This window comes from Panulirus ornatus, chromosome 19, assembly GCF_036320965.1.
Source record: "Panulirus ornatus isolate Po-2019 chromosome 19, ASM3632096v1, whole genome shotgun sequence".
Lineage (NCBI taxonomy): Eukaryota > Metazoa > Arthropoda > Malacostraca > Decapoda > Palinuridae > Panulirus > Panulirus ornatus.
In genome coordinates, this window is record NC_092242.1 from 50,030,308 (window position 1) to 50,054,990 (window position 24,683).

General features: G+C 42.5%; 1 long non-coding RNA gene across 1 annotated transcript in view; it reads right to left on the reverse strand.

Annotated features, from left to right (window-relative positions):
* LOC139755492 (uncharacterized) overlaps positions 1-24,683 on the reverse strand; it is a 266,342-nt gene that overhangs the window by 194,701 nt on the left and 46,958 nt on the right. The window lies entirely within an intron of this gene.

Sequence of the window (24,683 nt, forward strand, 5' to 3'; positions counted from 1 at the left end):
CCAATTTGGTCTCCCGCTTCTCCTTCTTCCCTCCACATCTAACACATATACCTTCTTTGTCAATCTTTCCTCACTCATTCTCTCCATATGTCAGAGCCATTTCAATACACCCTCTTCTGCTCTCTCAACAACACTTTTTATTTCCACACATCTCTCTTTTGCCTTTTCGTTACTTTCTCATCAAACCATCTCACTCCACATATTGTGTACAAATATTTCATTCCCAACACATCCACCCTCCTCTGCGCAACCCTATCTGTAGCCCATGCCTCGAAACAATATAATATTGTTGGAACTACTATTACTTCAATCACACCCATTTTTGCTTTCCGAGATAACGTTCTCTCCTTCCACATATTCTTCATCGCTCCAAGAACCCTCATTCCCTCCCCTACCCTGTGGATCAGTTCCACTTTCATGGTTCCATTCGCTGCTGAGTCCACTCCCAGATATCCCTTCCTCCAATTTTTCTCCACTCAAACTTGCATCCCAACTAATTTGTCCCTCAACCCTGCTGAACCTAATAACCTTGCTCTTATTCACATTTACTCTCAACTTTCTTCTTTCACACAATTTGTCAAACTCAGTTACCAACGTCTGCAGTTTTTCACTCGGTGAACATCAACTGACTTACTATCTGGCCCCTCTCATCCCCAACAGACTGCATACTCGCCCCTCTCTTCTTGCATTCACCTCCCTAACACTTCCATCCATAAACAAATTAAACAACCATGGAGACATCACACACCCTTGCCGCAGACCGACCTTCACTGAGAACCAATCACTCTTCTCTCCTCCTACTCGTACACATGCCTTACATCCTTGGTAAAAAGTTTTCTCTGCTTCTAGCAACCCACCGGCCACACCATATATTCTTAAGACTTTCCACAAAGCATCTCTATCACCTCTATCTTATGTGTTCTCCAGATCCATAAATACTACATCCAAATCCATTTGTTTTTCTAAGGATTTTTCGCACACATTCTTCAACGCAAACACCTGATCCACACATCCTCTACCGCTTTGAAACCACACTGCTCCTCCCCAATCTGATGTTCTGCATATGCTTTCATCCTCTCAATCTATACCCTCCCACACAATTTCCCAGAAATTCTCAACAGACTTATGCCTCTGTAATTTGAATACTCATCTTTATCCTCTTAGCCTTTGCACAATGGCACTATGCATGTATTGCGCCAATCCTCAGGCACCTCACCATGATCCATACATACATTGAATATCCTCAATAGCCAATCAACAACACAGTTACCCCCTTTCTTGATAAATTCCACTGCAATAACATCCAAACCCGCCGCCTTGCCAGATTTCATCTTTCGCAAAGCTTTCACTATCTCTTCTCTCCTAACCAAATAATTCTCCCTGACTCTCGCTCTTTGCACACCACTACGACCAAAACAATATCTGCCACTCTATCATCAAACACATTCAACAAACTTTCAAAATACTCACTCTATCTCCTTCTCACTTCATCACCACCTGCTATTACCTTCCCACGTGCCCTCTTCACCGATGTTCCCATTTGTTCTTTTGTCTTACGCACGTTATTTACCTCCTTTCAAAACATCTTTTTATTCTCCCTAAAGTTTAATGATACTCTCTCACCCCAACTCTCATTTGCCCTCTTTTTCAGCCTTTGCACCTTTATCTTGACCCCTTGCCCCTTTCATTTATATATCTCCCAGTCATTTGCACTTCTTCCTTACAGGTATCGTCCAAACCTTCTCTTTTCTCTTTCACTAACAACTTTACTTCTTCATCCCACCACTCACTACCCTTTTTAATATGCCCACCTCTCACCTTTCTCGTGCCATATGCATCTTTTCAATAAGCCATCAGTGCTTCCCTAAACACATCCCACTTCTCACCCACACCAAGCACTTCATTTGCTCTCACCTTCTGCCTTTCCACACTCAATCTCTCCTGGTACTTCCTCCCACAAGTCTCCTTTCCAAGCTCACTTACTCTCACAACTCTCTTCTCCCCGACATTCTCTCTTCTTCTCTGAAAACCTCTACAAATCTTCACCTTCACCTCCACAAGATAGTGGTCAGACATCCCTCTAGTTGCCCCTCTCTGCACATTAATATCCAAAAGTCTCTCTTTTGCACGCCTAATACCACGAAATCCAATAATACCCTTTGACCATATCTCCTACTCACATATATCTCTCTTTTTAAACCAGGTATTCCCAATCACCAGTCCTTTTTCAGAACACAAATCCACAAGCTTTTCACCATTTCCACTCACAACACTGAATATCACATGTAGACCAATTATACCCTCAACTGCCACATTACTCACCTTCGCATTTAAATCACCCATCACTATAACCCGGTCTCGTGCATCAAAGCTGCTGTCACACCCACTCAGCTGCTCCTAAAAAACTTGCCTCTCATGATCTTCTTTCTTATGACCAGGTGCATAAGCACCAACAATCACCCATCTCTGTCCATCCACTTTCAGTTTTACCCACATTAATCTAGAATTTACTTTCTTACACTTTATCACATATTCCCATTACTCCTGCTTCAGGAGTATTGCTATTCCTTCCTTAGCTCTCATTCTCCCTGACTTTACTCCCAAGACATTCCCAAACCACTCTCCCTCCCTCTTTATCCTTGAGCTTCGTTTCACTCGGAGCCAGAACATCCACGTTTCTTTTCTCAAACATACTACTTATCTCTCCTTTTTTCTCGGTTACATCCGCACACATTCAGACACCCCAATCTGAGCCTTCGAGGAGGATGAGCACTCCTCGCTTGACTTCTTCGTTAATAAGGTTGTATTGATAAGAACAATTATTTGCTCATGTCCGCTCACCTAACATAAAAACACTGCATGTGTTAAACAGAGAAACATATACAAAAAATCCTTGAATAATGTCTAAAAAAAAGATTCCAAATGGGACTGACAGTTATCAAATGTGCAGAGAAAAACATCTCTGGCAATGAAGCAAGGGGTAAGTTGAGCGCTACATGTTAGCGCCGTTACATGGCAAAATCTCAACGTATGTACTCGGTGGTATGTGTGTGTGTATGTGTGTATGTATGTATGTATGTATGTATGTAGGTAGGTAGGTAGGTAAGTAGGTAGGTGGGTAGGTAAATAGGTAGCTAGGTAGCTAAGTAAGTAGGTAGGTGGATAGGTAGGTAGGTAGGTAGATAGGCAAGTAGGTAGGTAGGTAGGTAGGTAGGTAGGTAGGTAGGTAGGCAGGTAGGTAAGTAGGTAGGCAAACAGGTAGGTTCGCAGGTAGGTAGGTAAGTAAGTAGGTAGGCAAATAGGTAGAGAGGTAAGTAAGTTGGTATGCAGACAGGCAGGTAGGTAAAGAGGTAGGCAAATAGGTAGGGAGGTAAGTAAGTTGGTAAGCAGATAGGTAGGTAGGTAAGTAAATAAGTAGGTATGTATGTAGGGTAAGCAGGTAGGTAGGTAAGGTAAGTAGGGAGGTAGGTAGGGTAAGTAGGTAAGTAGGTAGGTAGGGTAAGTAGGTAGGCAGATAGGTGGGTAGGTAGGTGTGTAGGTGGGCAGGTAAATAAGCCTTGAGCTTGACCAACTTGAAGAAGCGTCTGTTCTACTTGACTTTCATTTTCCGTGTCTTCGGCCCAAACCACTTTTGTCGTTCCGTTACTTATCGTTCCAACTATGACTGTCGTACTGTTGCGTGGCGCTGCTGCTCGTGTTCCAGAACTTGACCTCAATGTTCCCAGCTTCAGCTGATATATCTGTTCCTCCGGAGCCTTGAGGTGCTACCGCCCTTCCCCCAGCCCCAAGTGACATTGTCCTTCCTCCATCCTCTGTTGCATCCCCTCTCGTTTCAAGACCTCCACCCCCAGTTTCTTCAGTTCCAACTGACACTGTCGGTCCTGTTCTACTGGCTCCTCATCTACTCATCTTCCAGGGGGTGGTTTCTGTTCATCACCGACGATCTTCCTCAGTCGGTTTCATGCATCTCAATATTTTCCCTAGGTTAACGTCATCAGCGACGATATGATTGTGATCAATTATCATTATCATCATCGTTATGATTATCAATATGATTATCATTGTTACCACCATCATCATTATAACCATATAATCCCAAGAATCTCTTCTCCAGAGGCTTAGTGACCTTCAAGGCTGCGCTACAATTGGTAGCAGGGAAAAGATTGTTTTCCTTTGGAGATTCATCTTCTTCAGCGACCCTGTACTCTGATGACACACGCTCCACGATGGTCACTTTTAACTTGCGGCGTTACCACAGGCCCCAGTGACGCCACGGTACGACTGCGTCCACAGAGGTACTTCCTGGAGGATTATGAGTCCTGTTATGGTGGCCAGTGTCCCGCACAGCCTGACACGTGACACCTGATTCACTGCCTCACTACCAGGCAGGTGTACAGGCACTGGTCACGATCCTTCTCCCCGGTCAAGAGTCCTCGAAGAACAAGTTCCTGGGAAGTATCAGAACCCAGCAAGACACCACACACACGTGCACACGTGTTTACGGAACTACAGCTGATCAGATACGCACCCATGCCGTACTTCTACTCGGATAAGCAATCAATAACCAAAGGCCCAGTTAGAAAGTACCAACAAGGATGATCCGTAGTTCATAACAATACCTATCAATCTAGATTCTAGATCGCCTAAATGAACTACCTTATTCTAGATCCTAGAACTCCACATCTCCAGACACTTCAGTCGCCTCACCTCCCTACCACAAGCAGCTTCTCGTAGACCATTACATGATGCCGTGATCAGTGCTAAGATGACGTTCTTCCCGCACAGACGAACGGAGTCGAACGCTCTCCTACAAGTGATACAGTTCACACAAACTGTGACGTTCACGTAATGGCATGTTTATCTTTTGCCAGGCGTGGCTGTGGGTAAATGCGACTGTCAGGCGTGGCTGTGGGTATATGCGACTGCCAGGCGTGGCTATGTACACATGAGTTACGCTGTGGCGCGGTGGACGAGTAAAGATATTTGTGGGTCCAGAGATAACATCCAAAGCTCTCTGGGTCCAAAGATAACATCCGTAGATAACTGGGTCTAGTGTTAAGACCCGTATCTCCCTGGGTCCAAAAATTTAATAATCTCCTGATCAAATCTCACACATCATTTAGTCAATCACGTGCGCGGAGAGTAGCTCCTGGGACGGCCTCTCCAGCTGATAAGCGCCACTCAACAGTTTCTGGTCACTGAAGATGAAATCGTCGAGAAAACCTGTAGTTAATAAGATCAGGATGTGCGTCAATATTTTCAGTGATTATACAGGAGGTGGAGCGCTGAAGCTTATTATCAGGGTACGGAGAGAGAGAGAGAGAGAGAGAGAGAGAGAGAGAGAGAGAGAGAGAGAGAGAGAGAGAGTTACTTAGAAATATATAGATACGCAAACAACACAGACCTAAGGTTCAAGCGAGGTGGTCTGGCGTTAACACTTTAAGATAAATAATGCAGTCCTCTTAAATGCAGCAGAAGAAAAGAAAAACAAAGTAGAGGTTCTCTCCCCACCCTCCAGCAACACGCTGGAGGGAAAAGAAGTAGAAGAAAATACCTTGTAGGATTAATTTGTCTGAAGGAAATTTTGATAGGAAAGTCACAAGGTAAAATGAACGTAAATATGTCATCACCGACATGCGTCCCTTCACTTACAATAGTAAGGATAAACTTGAGCTCCAGCCTCTCCACATACCATGTCTATATTATTCCTGATGTTGAGGAATGATACAATCATCCTTACTTACTCCCTCAGAGCTGGTGACATGGGTTAATTAATGTTGGTATGTTACCTCAGCCTGGCCAGGGTGAGTTCGGTGGTTGAGAAGGTAGCATGAAATACCACTACGTTATGATAACTGGTTAAATGAATCATTTAACATCGGAGAGCAACAAGTGATGATCAAGCCTAAAATTTAGCATATCAAGGGTGTTACTTTGAACGACATGTTCTGGGAGCTTATTCCACGAAGCAGAAACGTTGGTAAAAAAAATATTTCATGCAGTCAAGATTAACTTGTGACCTCTAAGTTTTAGTCCATTTCCTCTCGTTAGGAGTGCTGATTACAATGTAATTTTTTTTTTCAATATCGATTTGTTGAAACCTTTGAATATTCTAAGACATTCTATCAATTTGCCCCGGAGGCGCCTCATATGGCGTGTTACGCAAGGAAGGAATCAATTGAGTTGCTCGATGCAGCACTGCTTCCAATTTAAGGATATCCTTGCAAAGAGGAAGGAGGAACTTCACTGCATATTTGAGGTGGGGTCTAACTGGACCCCAGTGGGTATAGTGGCAATATCACATCCTTCTTATCTGTTTTCTTCTCAGCTTCATCATGATACTGAGAGAATCTGATGTTGTTGCAGAGAGTGACCACCAGATCCCTCCCTCACACTACGGTGTCCTTTATCTTGTGGCCCATCAGTTAATAGATTTTTTTTTTTTCCAAGATTTCATACTTAGGACAGCTGACATTTATTGACAACTGACAATTGGCTTTTTTCTTTTTCTTAACCATTTAGCGATTTTATCTAGATCATGAAACCTTAACCGATTTTCTTCAGTTAATATGGCATTGCCGATCTTTGTGTCATCTGTGAACACTAAGTCATTTAGCCTTACGTCAATATCGTTGATATGAATGACGAAAAGTATAGGCCCAAGTACGAATCCCTGAGGGACCCCACTGGTAATGGGTGACCACGGTGATGATTCACTATTCATTACGACTCTCTGCTTCCTATCACGTCACCAGGCTTCTATCCAATTTCCTATGCAACGAGTAATCATCAAGTCCCGGACTTTATGCTACGACTTAACGTAGGGGACTTTGTTGAATGCTATCTGTAAGTCCAGAAATATTATATCTATCGCTTTTGTCTTGTGGGCACTGAACAATGTATGATAAAGTTCAAGGAGGTTTGTAAGACATGATCTGCGTCTTCCAAACCCATGCTGTGTATTATTGATCAGACTCTATTGTTCCTGATAGGCTACGATTTCATCTCTAATCATCAACAACTGAAGCTTATATATAATTGATGCGAGGCTAATTGGACGGTAATTGCCAAATAATCTAGTCTCCATTCCTGCGGGACTATTCCTTCCTGGAGAGATTTATAGGAAATATAGGTTAACGGCTTGGCAACTTCTTGTCTGACATTGTTCGTGGATAGAAATGATCAGGACCTGGACATCTATTAATCTTCAACTTCTCTGTGTTAGCACTTCTCTAACTGTGACGGCAAAACTCTTGTATCGTGTGAGTGCTATTCGTCACTGTCTTATATAATTCGTGGTCACTGCTTTCTAGTGTGCGAACGCGCTTCCAGAAAATCATCCACATGCATCAAAAAACTTACAGCGAACCCTTGTACACTTCAGTCTTCTCTTCCATTTCAAACTATCCCGTCCCCTGTCCCACCCCTTCTTTCTCTTCTCTAACCACCGTAGTAAAGAGAAAAAAAGTACCTACGACGAGATTTTGCCAATGTAGCAGAGCTACCGTGTTGCGTACACCACTAGTTTGTTGAAGATGGACTTTTCTGTGGACGGATTCCCCTCGTCCCATCACTTGTCCTGCCGGCTATGTATAGCTATCGTCTCCAGCAGCTGTTGTGCTCCACTGGCATAGTTATCTGTCTATGTCCACCCGGTATTGTCTTTGACCGTAAGTATAATCTTGGTTTGAGTGTTTCTATGGCCACTCCATGTTAATGTCTTAAAGCACCAGGCATCGCATGAGATAGTAGTTTTAGGCTCCTTACTGGGCAATCATGTATCTTCGTCCTATGCATTACTGGTATGTTTTCAGGACGTACTCATGACTTACTGATTTAATATCGTCCTTGTCTGGCTACCAGTAGGTTCAGAATATTGGTCTTTGTCCCCTCTAGCTGTTGACAGGCACATGCTGTCATGTATCTCTCCCTCCGACGTTCCAGACCGTTGGCTTCAGCTCTTTAAGTTGTTCATCTTAATCACTGTTCTGTATTTCATCTATCTTTCTTGTGAAATGTTTATGTATTCTCTCTATTTTAAGTCAATCTGCTTCACTGGTGACCATACCAGAACAGTAGTATTCGAGTTTACATCTTATACATACATTAAACATTTCCATCAATAAGTGTCTGTCTCTTCTAAGAAATGTTCTCAGTAACATAAATCTCATCATACGGCTGAAGAGCACTGTCTTTCCAATATATTCCCTAAATTCCAGTGTTCCACCGTTAAGTATTCTCATATTCTTTTACATCTGCTTCATCTTCTTTATCTCATCCTGGTTTGGTAAAGAGAGAGGAGGTAGTGAAAGCTCTGAGGGACATGAAATCCGGCAAGGCGGTGGGTTTCCATGGTATTGCAGTGGAATGTACCAAAAAAGGGGGAAGACTATGATGTAGATTGGTTGGTAAGGACATGGTAAAGTGCATCAGGATTGGGAGAATGCAGGCATAGTGCTATTGTACAAAGGCAAAGGGAATAAAGGTGAATGTTCAAACTACAGAGGTATAAGTTTGTCGAGCATTCCTGGGAAATCATCCATATGGGAGGGTGTTGATTGAACACGTCAGACTGGAGAAGAGCAGTGTGGTTTCAGAAATGGAAGAGGATGTGTGGATCAGGTGTTTGTTTTGAAGAATGAATGTGAGAAATAGAAAAATAGATGGATTTGTATGTAGCATTCATGGATCTGGAAAAGCATACGATAGCGTTGATAGAGATTCGTTGTGGAAGGTCTTATATGGTTTGGGCGGTAAGTTGCTGGAAGCAGTGAAAAGTTTTTTTTATTAAGGATGTGTACGAGTAGGAAGAGAGGAGAGTGATTAGTTCCCTGAGAATGTCGGTTTGCGGCAGGGATGTGTGATGTCCCCATGGTTGTTTAATTTGTTTATGGATGGGGTGGTTAGTAAGGTAAATGCAAGAGTTTTGGAGAGAGGGGCAAGTATGCTGTCTGTTGTGGATGAGAGGGCTTGGGAAGAAAGTCAGTTGTTTGCTGATGATACAGCTCTGGTGGCTGATTCGTGAGAAACTGTAGAAGTTGGCGACTGAGTTTGGAAAAGAGTGTGAGGGGAGAAAGTTGAGAGTAAATGTGGATAAGAGCAAGGTTATTAGATTCAGTAAGGTTGAGGGACAAGTAAATTGGGATGTAAGTTTGAATGGAGAAAAATTGGAGGAAGTAAAGTGCTTTAGATATCTGGGAGTGGACTTAGCAGCGGATGGAAAAATGGAAGCGGAAGTGAGTCACAGGGTGGGGGAGGGGGGCGAAGGTTTTGAGAGCAATGAATAATGTTTGGAAGGAGAGAACGTTATCTCGGAGAGCAAAAATGGGTATGTTTGAAGGAATAGTAGTTCCAACAATGTTATATGGTTGCTATAGATAGGGTTGTACGGAGGAGGGTGGATGTGTTGGAAAAGAAATATTTGAGTGACAGTATGCGGTGTGAGGTGGTTTGATCGAGTAACTAATGAAAGAATAAGTGAGATGTGTGGAAAGAATAAGAGTATGGTTGAGAGGGCACAAGAGGGTGTGTTGAAGTGGTTTGGACATGTGGAGAATGAGTGCGGAAACATTGACAAAGAAGATATATGCGTCAGAGGTGGAGGGAACAAGAAGAAGCGGGAGACCAAATTGGAGGTGGAAGGATGGAGTGAAAAAGATTTTGAGCGATCGGGGCCTGAACATACAGGAAGGTGAAAGGCGCGCAAGGAATAGAGTGAATTGGAACGATGTGGTATACTGGGGCAACGTGCTGTCAGTGGACTGAAAGAGCAAGTGAAATGTCCATTGTAAACCACAGAAAGGGAGCTGTGGTTATCGGTGCATTACACATGACATCTCGTGTATGGATGTGATCCGATGAAGCCTTTCTTTGCATGCTCCCTAGCGTTACATCACTGGCGTAGGGGACGGTGATCAGGTGTTGGGATGCGGAAGGGAATGTTTATGTTAGCTCTTTTTTCATGCATTTTGTCCTGTTTCATGTGGAATGGCGTCGGAATGGATGACGGCGAACAAGTATGAATGTGTACGTATGTATATATGTGTATGTATTTATATGTGTATATAGATGTATATCAATGTACGTATATATATGTATATATACGTGCGTGTGCGTATATGCGTATGTGTATGTGGGCGGATGTGCCTTTTTTCGTCTGTTTTCTGGCGCTGTTTAGCTTACGCGGGAAACGGCGGTCAAGTATGATATATTTATATATATATATATATATATATATATATATATATATATATATATATGCACCTGGGCATGAGAAGAAAGATCATGAGAGGCAAGTGTTTTGGGAGCAGCTAAATGAGTGTGTTAGCGGTTTTGATGCACGAGACCGGGTTATAGTGATGGGTGATTTGAATGCAAAGGTGAGTAATGTGGCAGTTGAGGGAATAATTGGTATGCATGGGGTGTTCAGTGTTGTAAATGGAAATGGTGAAGAGCTTGTAGATTTATGTGCTGAAAAAGGACTGATGATTGGGAATACCTGGTTTAAAAAGCGAGATATACATAAGTATACTTATGTAAGTAGGAGAGATGGCCAGAGAGCGTTATTGGATTACGTGTTAATTGACAGGCGTGCGAAAGAGAGACTTTTGGATGTCAATGTGCTGAGAGGTGCAACTGGAGGGATGTCTGATCATTATCTTGTGGAGGCTAAGGTGAAGATAGTATGGGTTTTCAGAAAAGAAGAGTGAATGTTGGGGTGAAGAAGGTGGTGAGAGTAAGTGAGCTTGGGAAGGAGACCTGTGTGAAGAAGTATCAGGAGAGACTGTGTACAGAATGGAAAAAGGTGAGAACAATGGAAGTAAGGGGAGTGGGGGAGGAATGGGATGTATTTAGGGAATCAGTGATGGATTGCGCAAAAGATGCTTGTGGCATGAGAAGAGTGGGAGGTGGGCTGTTTAGAAAGGGTAGTGAGTGGTGGGATGAAGAAGTAAGAGTATTAGTGAAAGAGAAGAGAGAGGCATTTGGACGATTTTTGCAGGGAAAAAATGCAATTGAGTGGGAGAAGTATAAAAGAAAGAGACAGGAGGTCAAGAGAAAGGTGCAAGAGGTGAAAAAAAGGGCAAATGAGAGTTGGGGTGAGAGACTATCAGTAGATTTTAGGGAGAATAAAAAGATGTTCTGGAAGGAGGTAAATAGGGTGCGTAAGACAAGGGAGCAAATGGGAACTTCAGTGAAGGGCGTAAATGGGGAGGTGATAACAAGTAGTGGTGATGTGAGAAGGAGATGGAATGAGTATTTTGAAGGTTTGTTGAATGTGTCTGATGACAGAGTGGCAGATATAGGGTGTTTGGGTCGAGGAGGTGTGCAAAGTGAGAGGGTTAGGGAAAATGATTTGGTGAACAGAGAAGAGGTAGTAAAAGCTTTGCGGAAGATGAAAGCCGGCAAGGCAGCAGGTTTGGATGGTATTGCAGTGGAATTTATTAAAAAAGGGGGTGACTGTATTGTTGACTGGTTGGTAAGGTTATTTAATGTATGTATGACTCATGGTGAGGTGCCTGAGGATTGGCGGAATGCGTGCATAGTGCCATTGTACAAAGGCAAAGGGGATAAGAGTGAGTGCTCAAATTACAGAGGTATAAGTTTGTTGAGTATTCCTGGTAAATTATATGGGAGGGTATTGATTGAGAGGGTGAAGGCATGTACAGAGCATCAGATTGGGGAAGAGCAGTGTGGTTTCAGAAGTGGGAGAGGATGTGTGGATCAGGTGTTTGCTTTGAAGAATGTATGTGAGAAATACTTAGAAAAGCAAATGGATTTGTATGTAGCATTTATGGATCTGGAGAAGGCATATGATAGAGTTGATAGAGATGCTCTGTGGAAGGTATTAAGAATATATGGTGTGGGAGGCAAGTTGTTAGAAGCAGTGAAAAGTTTTTATCGAGGATGTAAGGCATGTGTACGTGTAGGAAGAGAGGAAAGTGATTGGTTCTCAGTGAATGTAGGTTTGCGGCAGGGGTGTGTGATGTCTCCATGGTTGTTTAATTTGTTTATGGATGGGGTTGTTAGGGAGGTAAATGCAAGAGTCTTGGAAAGAGGGGCAAGTATGAGGTCTGTTGGGGATGAGAGAGCTTGGGAAGTGAGTCAGTTGTTGTTCGCTGATGATACAGCGCTGGTGGCGGATTCATGTGAGAAACTGCAGAAGCTGGTGACGGAGTTTGGTAAAGTGTGTGGAAGAAGAAAGTTAAGAGTAAATGTGAATAAGAGCAAGGTTATTAGGTACAGTAGGGTTGAGGGTCAAGTCAATTGGGAGGTGAGTTTGAATGGAGAAAAACTGGAGGAAGTGAAGTGTTTTAGATATCTGGGAGTGGATCTGTCAGCGGATGGAACCATGGAAGCGGAAGTGGATCATAGGGTGGGGGAGGGGGCGAAAATTTTGGGAGCCTTGAAAAATGTGTGGAAGTCGAGAACATTATCCCGGAAAGCAAAAATGGGTATGTTTGAAGGAATAGTGGTTCCAACAATGTTGTATGGTTGCGAGGCGTGGGCTATGGATAGAGTTGTGCGCAGGAGGATGGATGTGCTGGAAATGAGATGTTTGAGGACAATGTGTGGTGTGAGGTGGTTTGATCGAGTAAGTAACGTAAGGGTAAGAGAGATGTGTGGAAATAAAAAGAGCGTGGTTGAGAGAGCAGAAGAGGGTGTTTTGAAATGGTTTGGGCACATGGAGAGAATGAGTGAGGAAAGATTGACCAAGAGGATATATGTGTCGGAGGTGGAGGGAACGAGGAGAAGAGGGAGACCAAATTGGAGGTGGAAAGATGGAGTGAAAAGGATTTTGTGTGATCGGGGCCTGAACGTGCAGGAGGGTGAAAGGAGGGCAAGGAATAGAGTGAATTGGAGCGATGTGGTATACAGGGGTTGACGTGCTGTCAGTGGATTAAATCAAGGCATGTGAAGCGTCCGGGGTAAACCATGGAAAGCTGTGTAGGTATGTATATTTGCGTGTGTGGACGTGTGTATGTACATGTGTATGGGGAGGGTTGGGCCATTTCTTTCGTCTGTTTCCTTGCGCTACCTCGCAAACGCGGGACACAGCGACAAAGTATGAAAAAAAAAAAAAAAAAAAATATATATACTTATTATTTATTTATTTATCTTTATTTTTGCTTCGTCGCTGTTTCCCGCGTTAGTGAGGTAGCGCAAGGAAACAGACGAAAGATTGGCCCAACCCACCCACATACACATGTATATACATACACGTTCACACACGCAAATATACATACCTATACATCTCAACGTATACATATATATACACACACAGACATATACATATATACACATGTACACAATTCATACTGTCTGCCTTTATTCATTCCCATCGCCACCCCGCCACACATGAAATAAAAAAATCCTCCCCTCATGTGTGCGAGGTAGCGCTAGGAAATGACAATAAAGGCCACATTCGTTCACACTCAGCCTTTAGCTGTCATGTATTAATGCACCGAAACCACAGCTCCCTTTCTACATCCAGGCCCCACAGAACTTTCCATGGTTTACCCCAGACGCTTCACATGCCCTGGTTCAATCCACTGACAGCACGTCGACCCCGGTATACCACATCGTTCCAATTCACTCTATTCCTTGCACGCCTTTCACCCTCCTGCACGTTCAGGCCCCGATCACTCAAAATCTTTTTCACTCCATCTTTCCACCTCCAATTTGGTCTCCCACTTCTCCTCGTTCCCTCCACCTCTGACACATATATCCTCTTTGTCAATCTTTCCTCACTCATTCTCTCCATGTGACCAAACCATTTCAAAGCACCCTCATCTGCTCTCTCAACCACACTCTTTTCGTTACCACACATCTCTCTTACCCTATTATTACCTACTCGATCAAACCACCTCACACCACATATTGTCCTCAAACATCTCATTTCCAGCATATCTACCCTCCTCCGGACAACTCTATCTATAGCCCATGTCTTGCAACCATATATACACATACATACAAGGAAAGAGACGAAAATATGGTCCAACCCACCCACATACACAAGTATATACATAAACGACCACACACGCACATTTACATACCTATACATTTCAACGTATACATACATATACATATATAGACATATACATATATATACACGTACATATTCATACATGCTGCCTTCATACATTCTCGCCGCCACCCCGCCACACATATATAATTATTTAGATATAATGAAATCTCTGAAGGGGATAGGTGACTATAAATAGGTCTCTTGTTCAATAACAAACCTACACAACACCACAAGTCAGTATTACATCCGAGGCAGAAGTTCATACACCACGATACCTGTGAGGCGAAAACCCCAACCAGTATCTTGCCTCACCTTTCTCTCCTCACACACACATAGCACCACAGTGCCCACTGGCACGAAACCACAGGGCAGACCTGACTGCAACACTACACACACACACACACACACACACACACACACACACACACATACGGAGGCACCAGGACTGGATTAATCAATATCCCGAGAGTGGGACTAGCGAGGCCACACGGGAGCAGCAGATCTCCAGGTGATGGTAATGGTGTGGAATGGTGTGTGGCAGCGGCATCCCCCAGGTGATGGTAGCAGTGTGAACAGCAGGTGGGAGCCTGGCACTTCCCACAGGTGATGGTAATGGTATGAGCAGCAGGTGGGAGCCTGGCACTCTTCCCTGGTGATGGTAATGGTATGAGCAGCAGGTGGGAGCCTGGCACTCTTCCCAGGTGATGGTAACGGTATGAACAGCAGGTGGGAGCCTGGCACTTCCCACAGGTGATGGTAACGGTATGAACTGCACAGGAGAGTCTAGCTGTTTCATGGAGACAGTCTCGTTGTTATCCGATGTAGGGGATCTAATATACCATGCTCACTATGTCACTGGTGCTGTCTTGCCCACATCAATGTCCTCATGGAAGATCCACGTTTTAACTTCCAGATGAAGCCGCAATACTTACAACGTCCGCTTTCAAGAAAATGTCAGTGACTTATGCCATTTATCGAACACTTTCCGATAGTTACATGAATGACATCAACCGCTTTACTTTCATCTGACGTGTTGTCTGCAAGACACAATATCAAACAGACTTGTCATTCGTGAACGATTGCCTCGAAGCCCTTAACTGGTGATCTCTGGAATGACGGTTTCCATAAGCTTGCCGGCTATGGACGTCGAAATGATTAGGAGATAATTTTCGAGCTGGAACTCATTCTCTTCAATAAATACTGGTGACACAATGGTACACTTCTAAACCAGGGTTCGTCTATTTCATTTCTATCTTCTTTTATCATTCTCAGATACAACTTATCAGGACCTATTGTTTCATCTACTTTCATGCCGATGTAATACGTTCCAGAATATTATCATCCGCCATAAAGTGAGTTAAGCCTTCCCTGGCAGATGCGGATGAAATGAGATTATTCAAGTTCTATGCCATAGCTTTAGCATCACGAACCGAGTCTCACCATTTTCCGTTATCAATGGATCAACTGATCCAATAATTAACTGTTCCTAATCTTCTGATGTATCCATGAAATTCTTAACGGTTTTGCTTGTTATTTCCAGCAATTATACGCTTCATATTGACGTTCAGTTTGATCTTCTACATTTTCTTTTACACACTCAAATCAACGTCGTATATTCAGTTACGTTCGTCATTGCTCATTTTGAGTTCCTTATGTGCTGTATCCTTGATCAACAGGCGGCTGTTTATCTCAAGTACTCCATTAATTTGTCTCATTTCTTGAATATGATTGTCTAATACTCAGTGGTGAACTAGTCTCCTCTGTTGGTCTCGATGCCTCGCTGCGCCTCAGCCAACCTACGTCCATACCGTTGTCACTAACGATGTCATCCCTCCTCATCCTGTTAAGAGGACAGCAGGCAGTACTTATCGTGATATGCGCAGGTAAAATCTGCCTTTTTTTTCTACGCTTCTATTACGGTGCTGACCAATGCTAATAGCGTTGCTGAAATCTACTTCAAATGGAACTTATCGTTGTCCAACCACGACATTTTCGACGAGATTCTCCTTTGTAATTAGACCAGAGTCTTGATATATTCACATCCAGATGTGCGGGAAAAACTGGATGTCATCCTCACTAAAGGGCACATTCTGCCAGGTCATCGTGACCTGAGAATCCTGGGTTCAACAACGTCAGCCGTCACCTCCATGCACGGGTCAACATCTCTCTTGGAAAAAGTCTGCAGCACAAAAGGGTTGTAGGGGTTAGCGTCGCTGGCCATCAGGCATTCACGGGCCGTCCGGGGTGAAGCCTGCATAGGTTCGAATCTTGGCTGCGGCAGTCGGTCCGCAGTCAACCCAGCTATTCATCCTCCCATAGGGGTTGGTCGATAAAATGGTTACGTTGTTTAAGTTTTTTCATATATATACATATATATATATATATACATATATATATATATATATATATATATATATATATATATATATATATATATATATATATATACGTTATATATAAGTATATATAAGGTAATTAGGTACAGGAGGGTTGAGGGTCAAGTCAATTGGGAGGTAAGTTTGAATTGAGAAAAACTGGAGGAAGTAAAGTGTTTTAGATATCTGGGAGTGGATCTGGCAGCGGATGGAACCATGGAAGCGGAAGTGGATCATAGGGTGGGGGAGGGGGCGAAAATCCTGGGAGCCTTGAAGAATGTGTGGAAGTCGAGAACATTATCTCGGAAAGCAAAAATAGGTATGTTTGAAGGAATAGTGGTTCCAACAATGTTGTGTGGTTGCGAGGCGTGGGCTATGGATAGACTTGTGCGCAGGAGGATGGATGTGATGGAAATGAGATGTTTGAGGACAATGTGTGGTGTGAGGTGGTTTGATCGAGTAAGTAACGTAAGGGTAAGAGAGATGTGTGGAAATAAAAAGAGCGTGGTTGAGAGAGCAGAAGAGGGTGTTTTGAAATGGTTTGGGCACATGGAGAGAATGAGTGAGGAAAGATTGACCAAGAGGATATATGTGTCGGAGGTGGAGGGAACGAGGAGAAGTGGGAGACCAAATTGGAGGTGGAAAGATGGAGTGAAAAAGATTTTGTGTGATCGGGGCCTGAACATGCAGGAGGGTGAAAGGAGGGCAAGGAATAGAGTGAATTGGATCGATGTGGTATACCGGGGTTGACGCGCTGTCATTGGATTGAATCAGGGCATGTGAAGCGTCTGGGGTAAAGCATGGAAAGCTGTGTAGATATGTATATTTGCGTGTGTGGACGTATGTATATACATGTGTATGTGGGTGGGTTGGGCCATTTCTTTCTTCTGTTTCCTTGCGCTACCTCGCAACGCGGGAGACAGCAACAAAGCAAAAAAAAAAAAAAAGAAGAAAATATATATATATATATATATATATATATATATATATATATATATATATATATATATATATATATATATATGACTTGACCCTCAACCCTACTGTACCTAATAACCTTGCTCTTATTCACATTTACTCTTAATTTTCTTCTTTCACACACTTTACCAAACTCAGTCACCAGCTTCTGCAGTTTCTCACATGAATCAGCCACCAGCGCTGTATCATCAGCGAACAACAACTGACTCACTTCCCAAGCTCTCTCATCCCCATCAGACTTCATACTTGCCCCTCTTTCGAAAACTCTTGCATTCACCTCCCTAACAACCCCATCCATAAACAAATTAAACAACCATGGAGACATCACACACCCCTGCCGCAAACCTACATTCACTGAGAACCAATCACTTTCCTCTCTTCCTACATGTACACATACCTTACATCCTCGATAAAAACTTTTCACTGCTTCTAACAACTTGCCTCCCACACCATATACTCTTAATACCTTCCACAGAGCTTCTCTATCAACTCTATCATATGCCTTCTCCAGATCCATAAATGCTACATACAAATCCATTTGCTTTTCTAAGTATTTCTCACATACATTCTTCAAAGCAAACACCTGATCCACACACCCTGTACCACTTCTGAAACCACACTGCTCTTCCCCAATCTGATGCTCTGTACATGCCTTCACCCTCTCAATCAATACCCTCCCATATAATTTACCAGGAATACTCAACAAACTTATACCTCTGTAATTTGAGCACTCACTCTTATCCCCTTTGCCTTTGTACAATGGCACTATGCACGCATTCCGCCAATCCTCAGGCACCTCACCATAAGTCATACATACATTAAATAACCTTACCAACCAGTCAATAATACAGTCACCCCCTTTTTTAATGAATTCCACTGCAATACCATCCAAACCTGCTGCCTTGCCGGCTTTCATCTTCCGCAAAGCTTTTACTACCTCTTTTCTGTTTACCAAATCATTTTCCTTAACCCTCTCACTTTGCACACCACCTCGACCAAAACAGCCTATATCTGCCACTCTATCATCAAACACATTCAACAAACCTTCAAAATACTCACTCCATCTCCTTCTCACATCACCGCTACTTGTTATCACCTCCCCATTTGCGCCCTTCACTGAAGTTCCCATTTGCTCCCTTGTCTTACGCACTTTATTTATCTCCTTCCAGAACATCTTTTTATTCTCCCTAAAATTTAATGATACTCTCTCACCCCAACTCTCATTTGCCCTCTTTTTCACCTCTTGCACCTTTCTCTTGACCTCCTGGTGCGAATGGGTATAATATATACTTGAAAAATAATGATGCAGTATGATGGAGGAAATACAATACACACTGAATCTCTGAGAAAAGACAAATAACTCCTTTCCAGTTCATTAAAAAAAAAAAGATCTACACCAATAGATTTGAGAAAGTTAGAGATTATACAACTAAAAACAATGAAAGAAAAATGTCTAAAGGATAAACCATGTTAAAATATCTCTGTGTCAAAATAAAAAAAAAATACAATGCTGCACATGTTAAACACATGGAAACAAAATATCTTTATGAATTCTCTGTAGGAGATAGCGAAGAGAGAAAACAAATGCTATATGCTAGGTGACTAATGTAGAGAATGTGCCAACAAAATTTAAAGCCCAAAATTTGATTCTTCAAACTGTGGCATGTACAGCAAAAAATGACAAAAGAATAGCAATACAAGTTATGAGAGGACCCTTCGCTTTTCATATCAAACCTGCAAACAAGGTGTGAAAATTTGTACATGACATACAGTACAGCTGATCTTCTAAATGTCTGAGATGCCTATCTGTGCGGTACTGGATAATACAGAGAAAACAAAATAGAATTACAATACAACCAAATCTTTATGGAGTCCCTGACTTATGATTTTCACTAATTTTCTCATCCTAACTTCAACTTTCACTCACTGTGTACGCTCACTAAGGCAACTCTCATTCTTATTTCTTCGTGAAGGTATATGTCAAATGATTCACTTTCGTGATAACCAGACAATGATGCATGATTCTTCAGCTTATTTTTCAACTAATGTCATTGTTATATTTCTTATAAAGTGAGTGTGTGAGGATGGTTAACAAAGTAATGTTTGAATATGACACCTTATATCACATGCAGGAAAAGCTACCTCTATTTCTCTGGAGGATCTAATCATTGACAGTACAGGAAATAAATATGAAGGAAAGCAGCAATTCTCTTTCATAGGTCATGACATGAATATGGGGAGAAACATGACAGAATTATGGAATGTATTCTGCAGTTATGGTACTGATGATGGATGACTAATACTGATAATCTGCTGATTGTTTCAGTGACATTGACAGTGAATGAAAGATTGAATGCTTTCATATTCAACCTGAAGTTAGGAAGAAGTGAAAATTAAAATCATTATGGGTGATCTGTACAGACAGTAAGGTGTAGAAAGGCAGTGTCACAAATACAAGATTAACCCTTAAATATTGAGACATATACAGCTGAGTCTGGGGAATGCTGGGAGTTACCAATATTATGACATTTGTATGGCTACTGGTAGTAGACTTAGTTTCTTCACTACATGGGCAGTATTAGTGGTTACTAAGTGATGTTTCAGACTGTACCAATGGTTGATGTACATCCTCCACCACCAATCCCTTGGGGTATCTACACTATATATATATATATATATATATATATATATATATATATATATATATATATATATATATATATATATTATTATTATTATTATTTTGCTTTGTTGCTGTCTCACGCGTTAGCGAGGTGGCGCAAGGAAACAGACGAAAGAATGGCCCAACCTACCCACATACACATGCATATACATACACGTCCACACACGCAAATATTCATACCTATACATATCAACGTGAGAAACTGCAGAAGCTGGTGACGGAGTTTGGTAAAGTGTGTGGAAGAAGAAAGTTAAGAGTAAATGTCAATAAGAGCAAGGTTATTAGGTACAGTAGGGTTGAGGGTCAAGTCAATTGGGAGGTGAGTTTGAATGGTGAGAGGCTGGAGGAAGTGAAGTGTTTTAGATATCTGGGAGTGGATCTGTCAGCGGATGGAACCATGGAAGCGGAAGTGGATCATAGGGTGGGGGAGGGGGCGAAAATTTTGGGAGCCTTGAAAAATGTGTGGAAGTCGAGAACATTATCCCGGAAAGCAAAAATGGGTATGTTTGAAGGAATAGTAGTTCCAACAATGTTGTATGGTTGCGAGGCGTGGGCTATGGATAGAGTTGTGCGTAGGAGGATGGATGTGCTGGAAATGAGATGTTTGAGGACAATGTGTGGTGTGAGGTGGTTTGATCGAGTAAGTAACGTAAGGGTAAGAGAGATGTGTGGAAATAAAAAGAGCGTGGTTGAGAGAGCAGAAGAGGGTGTTTTGAAATGGTTTGGGCACATGGAGAGAATGAGTGAGGAAAGATTGACCAAGAGGATATATGTGTCGGAGGTGGAGGGAACGAGGAGAAGAGGGAGACCAAATTGGAGGTGGAAAGATGGAGTGAAAAGGATTTTGTGTGATCGGGGCCTGAACATGCAGGAGGGTGAAAGGAGGGCAAGGAATAGAGTGAATTGGAGCGATGTGGTATACAGGGGTTGACGTGCTGTCAGTGGATTGAATCAAGGCATGTGAAGCGTCTGGGGTAAACCATGGAAAGCTGTGTAGGTATGTATATTTGCGTGTGTGGACGTGTGTATGTACATGTGTATGGGGGGGTTGGGCCATTTCTTTCGTCTGTTTCCTTGCGCTACCTCGCAAACGCGGGAGACAGCGACAAAGTATAAAGAAAAAAAAAAAAAAGAAAAAAAAACATATCAACGTATACATATATATACGCACACAGTCATATACATATATACACATGTACATAATTCATACTGTCTGCCTTTATTCATTCCCATCGCCACCTCGCCACACATGAAATAACAACCCCCTCCCCCCTCATGTGTTCGAGGTAGCACTAGGAAAAGACAACAAAGGCCACATTCGTTCACACTCAGTCTCTAGCTGTCATGTAATAATGCACCGAAACCACAGCTCCCTTTCCACATCTAGGCCCCACAGAACTTTCCATGGTTTACCCCAGACGCTTCACATGCCCTGGTTCAATCCATTGACAGCACGTCGACCCCGCTATACCACATCGTTCTAATTCAATTTATTCCTTGCATGCCTTTCACCCTCCTGCATGTTCAGGCCCCGATCACTCAATATCTTTTTCACTCCATCTTTCCACCTCCAATTTGGTCTCCCACTTCTCCTCGTTCCCTCCACCTCTGACACATATATCCTCTTGGTCACTCTTTCCTCACTCATTCTCTCCATGTGACCAAACCATTTCAAAACACCCTCCTCTGCTCTCTAAACCACATTCTTTTTATTACCACACATCTCTCTTACCCTATTATTACTTACTCGATCAAACCACCTCACACCACATATTGTCCTCAAACATCTCATTTCCAGCACATCCACCCTCCTCCGCACAACTCTATCTATAGCCCACGCCTCGCAACCGTACAACATTGTTGGAACCACTATTCCTTCAAACATACCCATTTTTGCTTTCCGAGATAATGTTCTCGACTTCCACACATTTTTCAAGGCTCCCAGAATTTTCGTCCCCTCCCCAACCCTATGATTCACTTCCGCCTCCATGGTTCCATCCGCTGCCAAATCCACTCCCAGATATCTAAAACACTTCACTTCCTCCACTTTTTCTCTATTCAAACTTACCTCCCAATTGACTTGACCCTCAACCCTACTGTACCTAATAACCTTGCTCTTCTTCACATTTACTCTCAACTTTCTTCTTTCACATACTTTACCAAACTCAGTCACCAGCTTCTGCAGTTTCTCACATGAATCAGCCACCAGCGCTGTATCATCAGCGAACAACAACTGACTCACTTCCCAAGCTCTTTCATCCACAACAGACTGCATACTTGCCCCTCTTTCCAAAACTCTTCCATTCGCCTCCCTAACAACCCCATCCATAAACAACTTAAACAACCATGGAGACATCACACACCCCTGCCGCAAACCTACATTCACCGAGAACCAATCACTTTCCTCTCTTCCTACACGTACACATGCCTTAGATCCTCGATAAAAACTTTTCACTGCTTCTAACAACTTGCCTCCCATACCATATATTCTTAATACCTTTCACAGAGCATCTCTATCAACTCTATCATATGCCTTCTCCAGATCCATAAATGCTACATACAAATCCATTTGCTTTTCTAAGTATTTCTCACATACATTCTTTAAAGCAAAACACCTGATCCACACATCCTCTACCACTTCTGAAACCACACTGCTCTTCCCCAATCTGATGCTCTGTACATGCCTTCACCCTCTCAATCAATACCCTCCCATATAATTTACCAGGAATACTCAACAAACTTATACCTCTGTAATTTGAGCACTCACCTTTGTCCCCTTTGCCTTTGTGCAATGGCACTATGCAAGCATTCCGCCAATCCTCAGGCACCTCACCATGATTCATACATACATTAAATAACCTTACCAACCAGTCAACAATACAGTCACCCCCTTTTTAAATAAATGCCCTCACTTGGTGGACCTGTCAGCCTAGCCATCACCTGGTTCGTCACTCTCCCTCAACTGCACGTTTCTAAGGTTACCAGAACTACACTACATCATCAGAGACTTTAAGTCCATACACACAGATTTCGGACACTCTGTAGCAAATAATACAATCAGAAGTATAACGAAACTGATGAAACACAACGGCATACAACATCTAGAGCCAAACTTCCCCACTACCATAAATCGTGTCACCCACCAGCAACAACCTTCCCCACTACCATGGGTCGTGTCACCTACTAGCCACAACCTTCCCCATTATAATGGGTTGTCACTCACTAGCAACAACTTATCTCAGTCGTTACATATGGTACAAACTCACCACAACCTCCATAATGACCACATCTGAGAACATATACATCGTTGGTAATCATAAGAACTGTAGCAATCGTCTGCTTGGGTCACAGCGACTGTCAGCACGCAAAATGAAATGGAGCTAATTCTATAAATCATATTGTGACATCGCAAATACTAACCATGAAAGGAAGAAAGTAAAGAAATAACTAAGGCATCAAGTTTGTGGTATGGCACAGTCAAAAGAGCACAGTTACCAGTCGTCCCCAACTCCTAGGCCACACCCGCCTGCCACTTTGCGAAACCGTGAAAATCAAATATCATCTAACCCGAATATTAGCTCATCTCACCCTCATGGCTGGTCATATCCTCTAAACCAGCGGTTCTCAACTCCTAGGTCGCAACGACATGTTGAGAGAGTTACCAAGAATCTCCAGTGACTGATGATCGAATTTTCTTCTATAGTCCAGCAATGCAACACCAAGTGGACAAGGAATAGGTTGCAACAGCCGCTTTCGTCTGTCTGCCCATACCTCTACTTCCCCCTAAAATCAATCTAAAACCGTCGTGAACCATGATTGCAGATTACACTATTACCTTCCAAAATGAATCTTATCGTGTAGTAAACCTGACTCTTCTAAGTCAGTCAGCTATTGGGCTTATGATGAAGCTTGCTTGTATGGCACATCGATAATACTGAACAAGTTTCACTTTCCTATGTCTATCAGGTTTAGTAATTCTGAAGTGAATATTCTATGAGCAGAATCAGTTGTCAAGCATAATGCTCGGTGTTTAGTTAGCAGAAGTGGATTAGACCAATTTACAAGAACGGTGTAAACTTGTATAATACTCACTATCTGATAAGCTATACTGGATTGTGGCGGTTATGTTAACGGGTGGAACTCGGATGGTGGTCTCGAAAAGTAACTGGCCTATGGTCACATCACTCTAACACCAGCCATCACGAACAGTCGCGGGAGACACGGCGAGGGAAATGGCCTGAGGCAGTGTACATAAACTGCGTCAATAATAATTACATAAAGAATATGGGTATCATTACTATGACATTACTGGTGAAGTATTGATAATGGTGCTTCTTTACAGGAAGGAAATAATGACCTTCAGTGACAACGGTAGTGTATTACATAGTTAGGATGTATATGTTGATAAAACAGACTGTGAATTCATGTTTATGTATGGACTTCATGGTGATAATGACACATATAAAGATGACACTGACACAGGCAAAGTTCTAAAATAACGTAGAAAAATAAGATATCAAAATACGATGTTTGAAATATAACACCACCTTGGATGACTAACATTCCTTTACCCCCTGATGTTCCTCTTACTAGTCCTATGCCCCTTCCCGTAATTTATTTT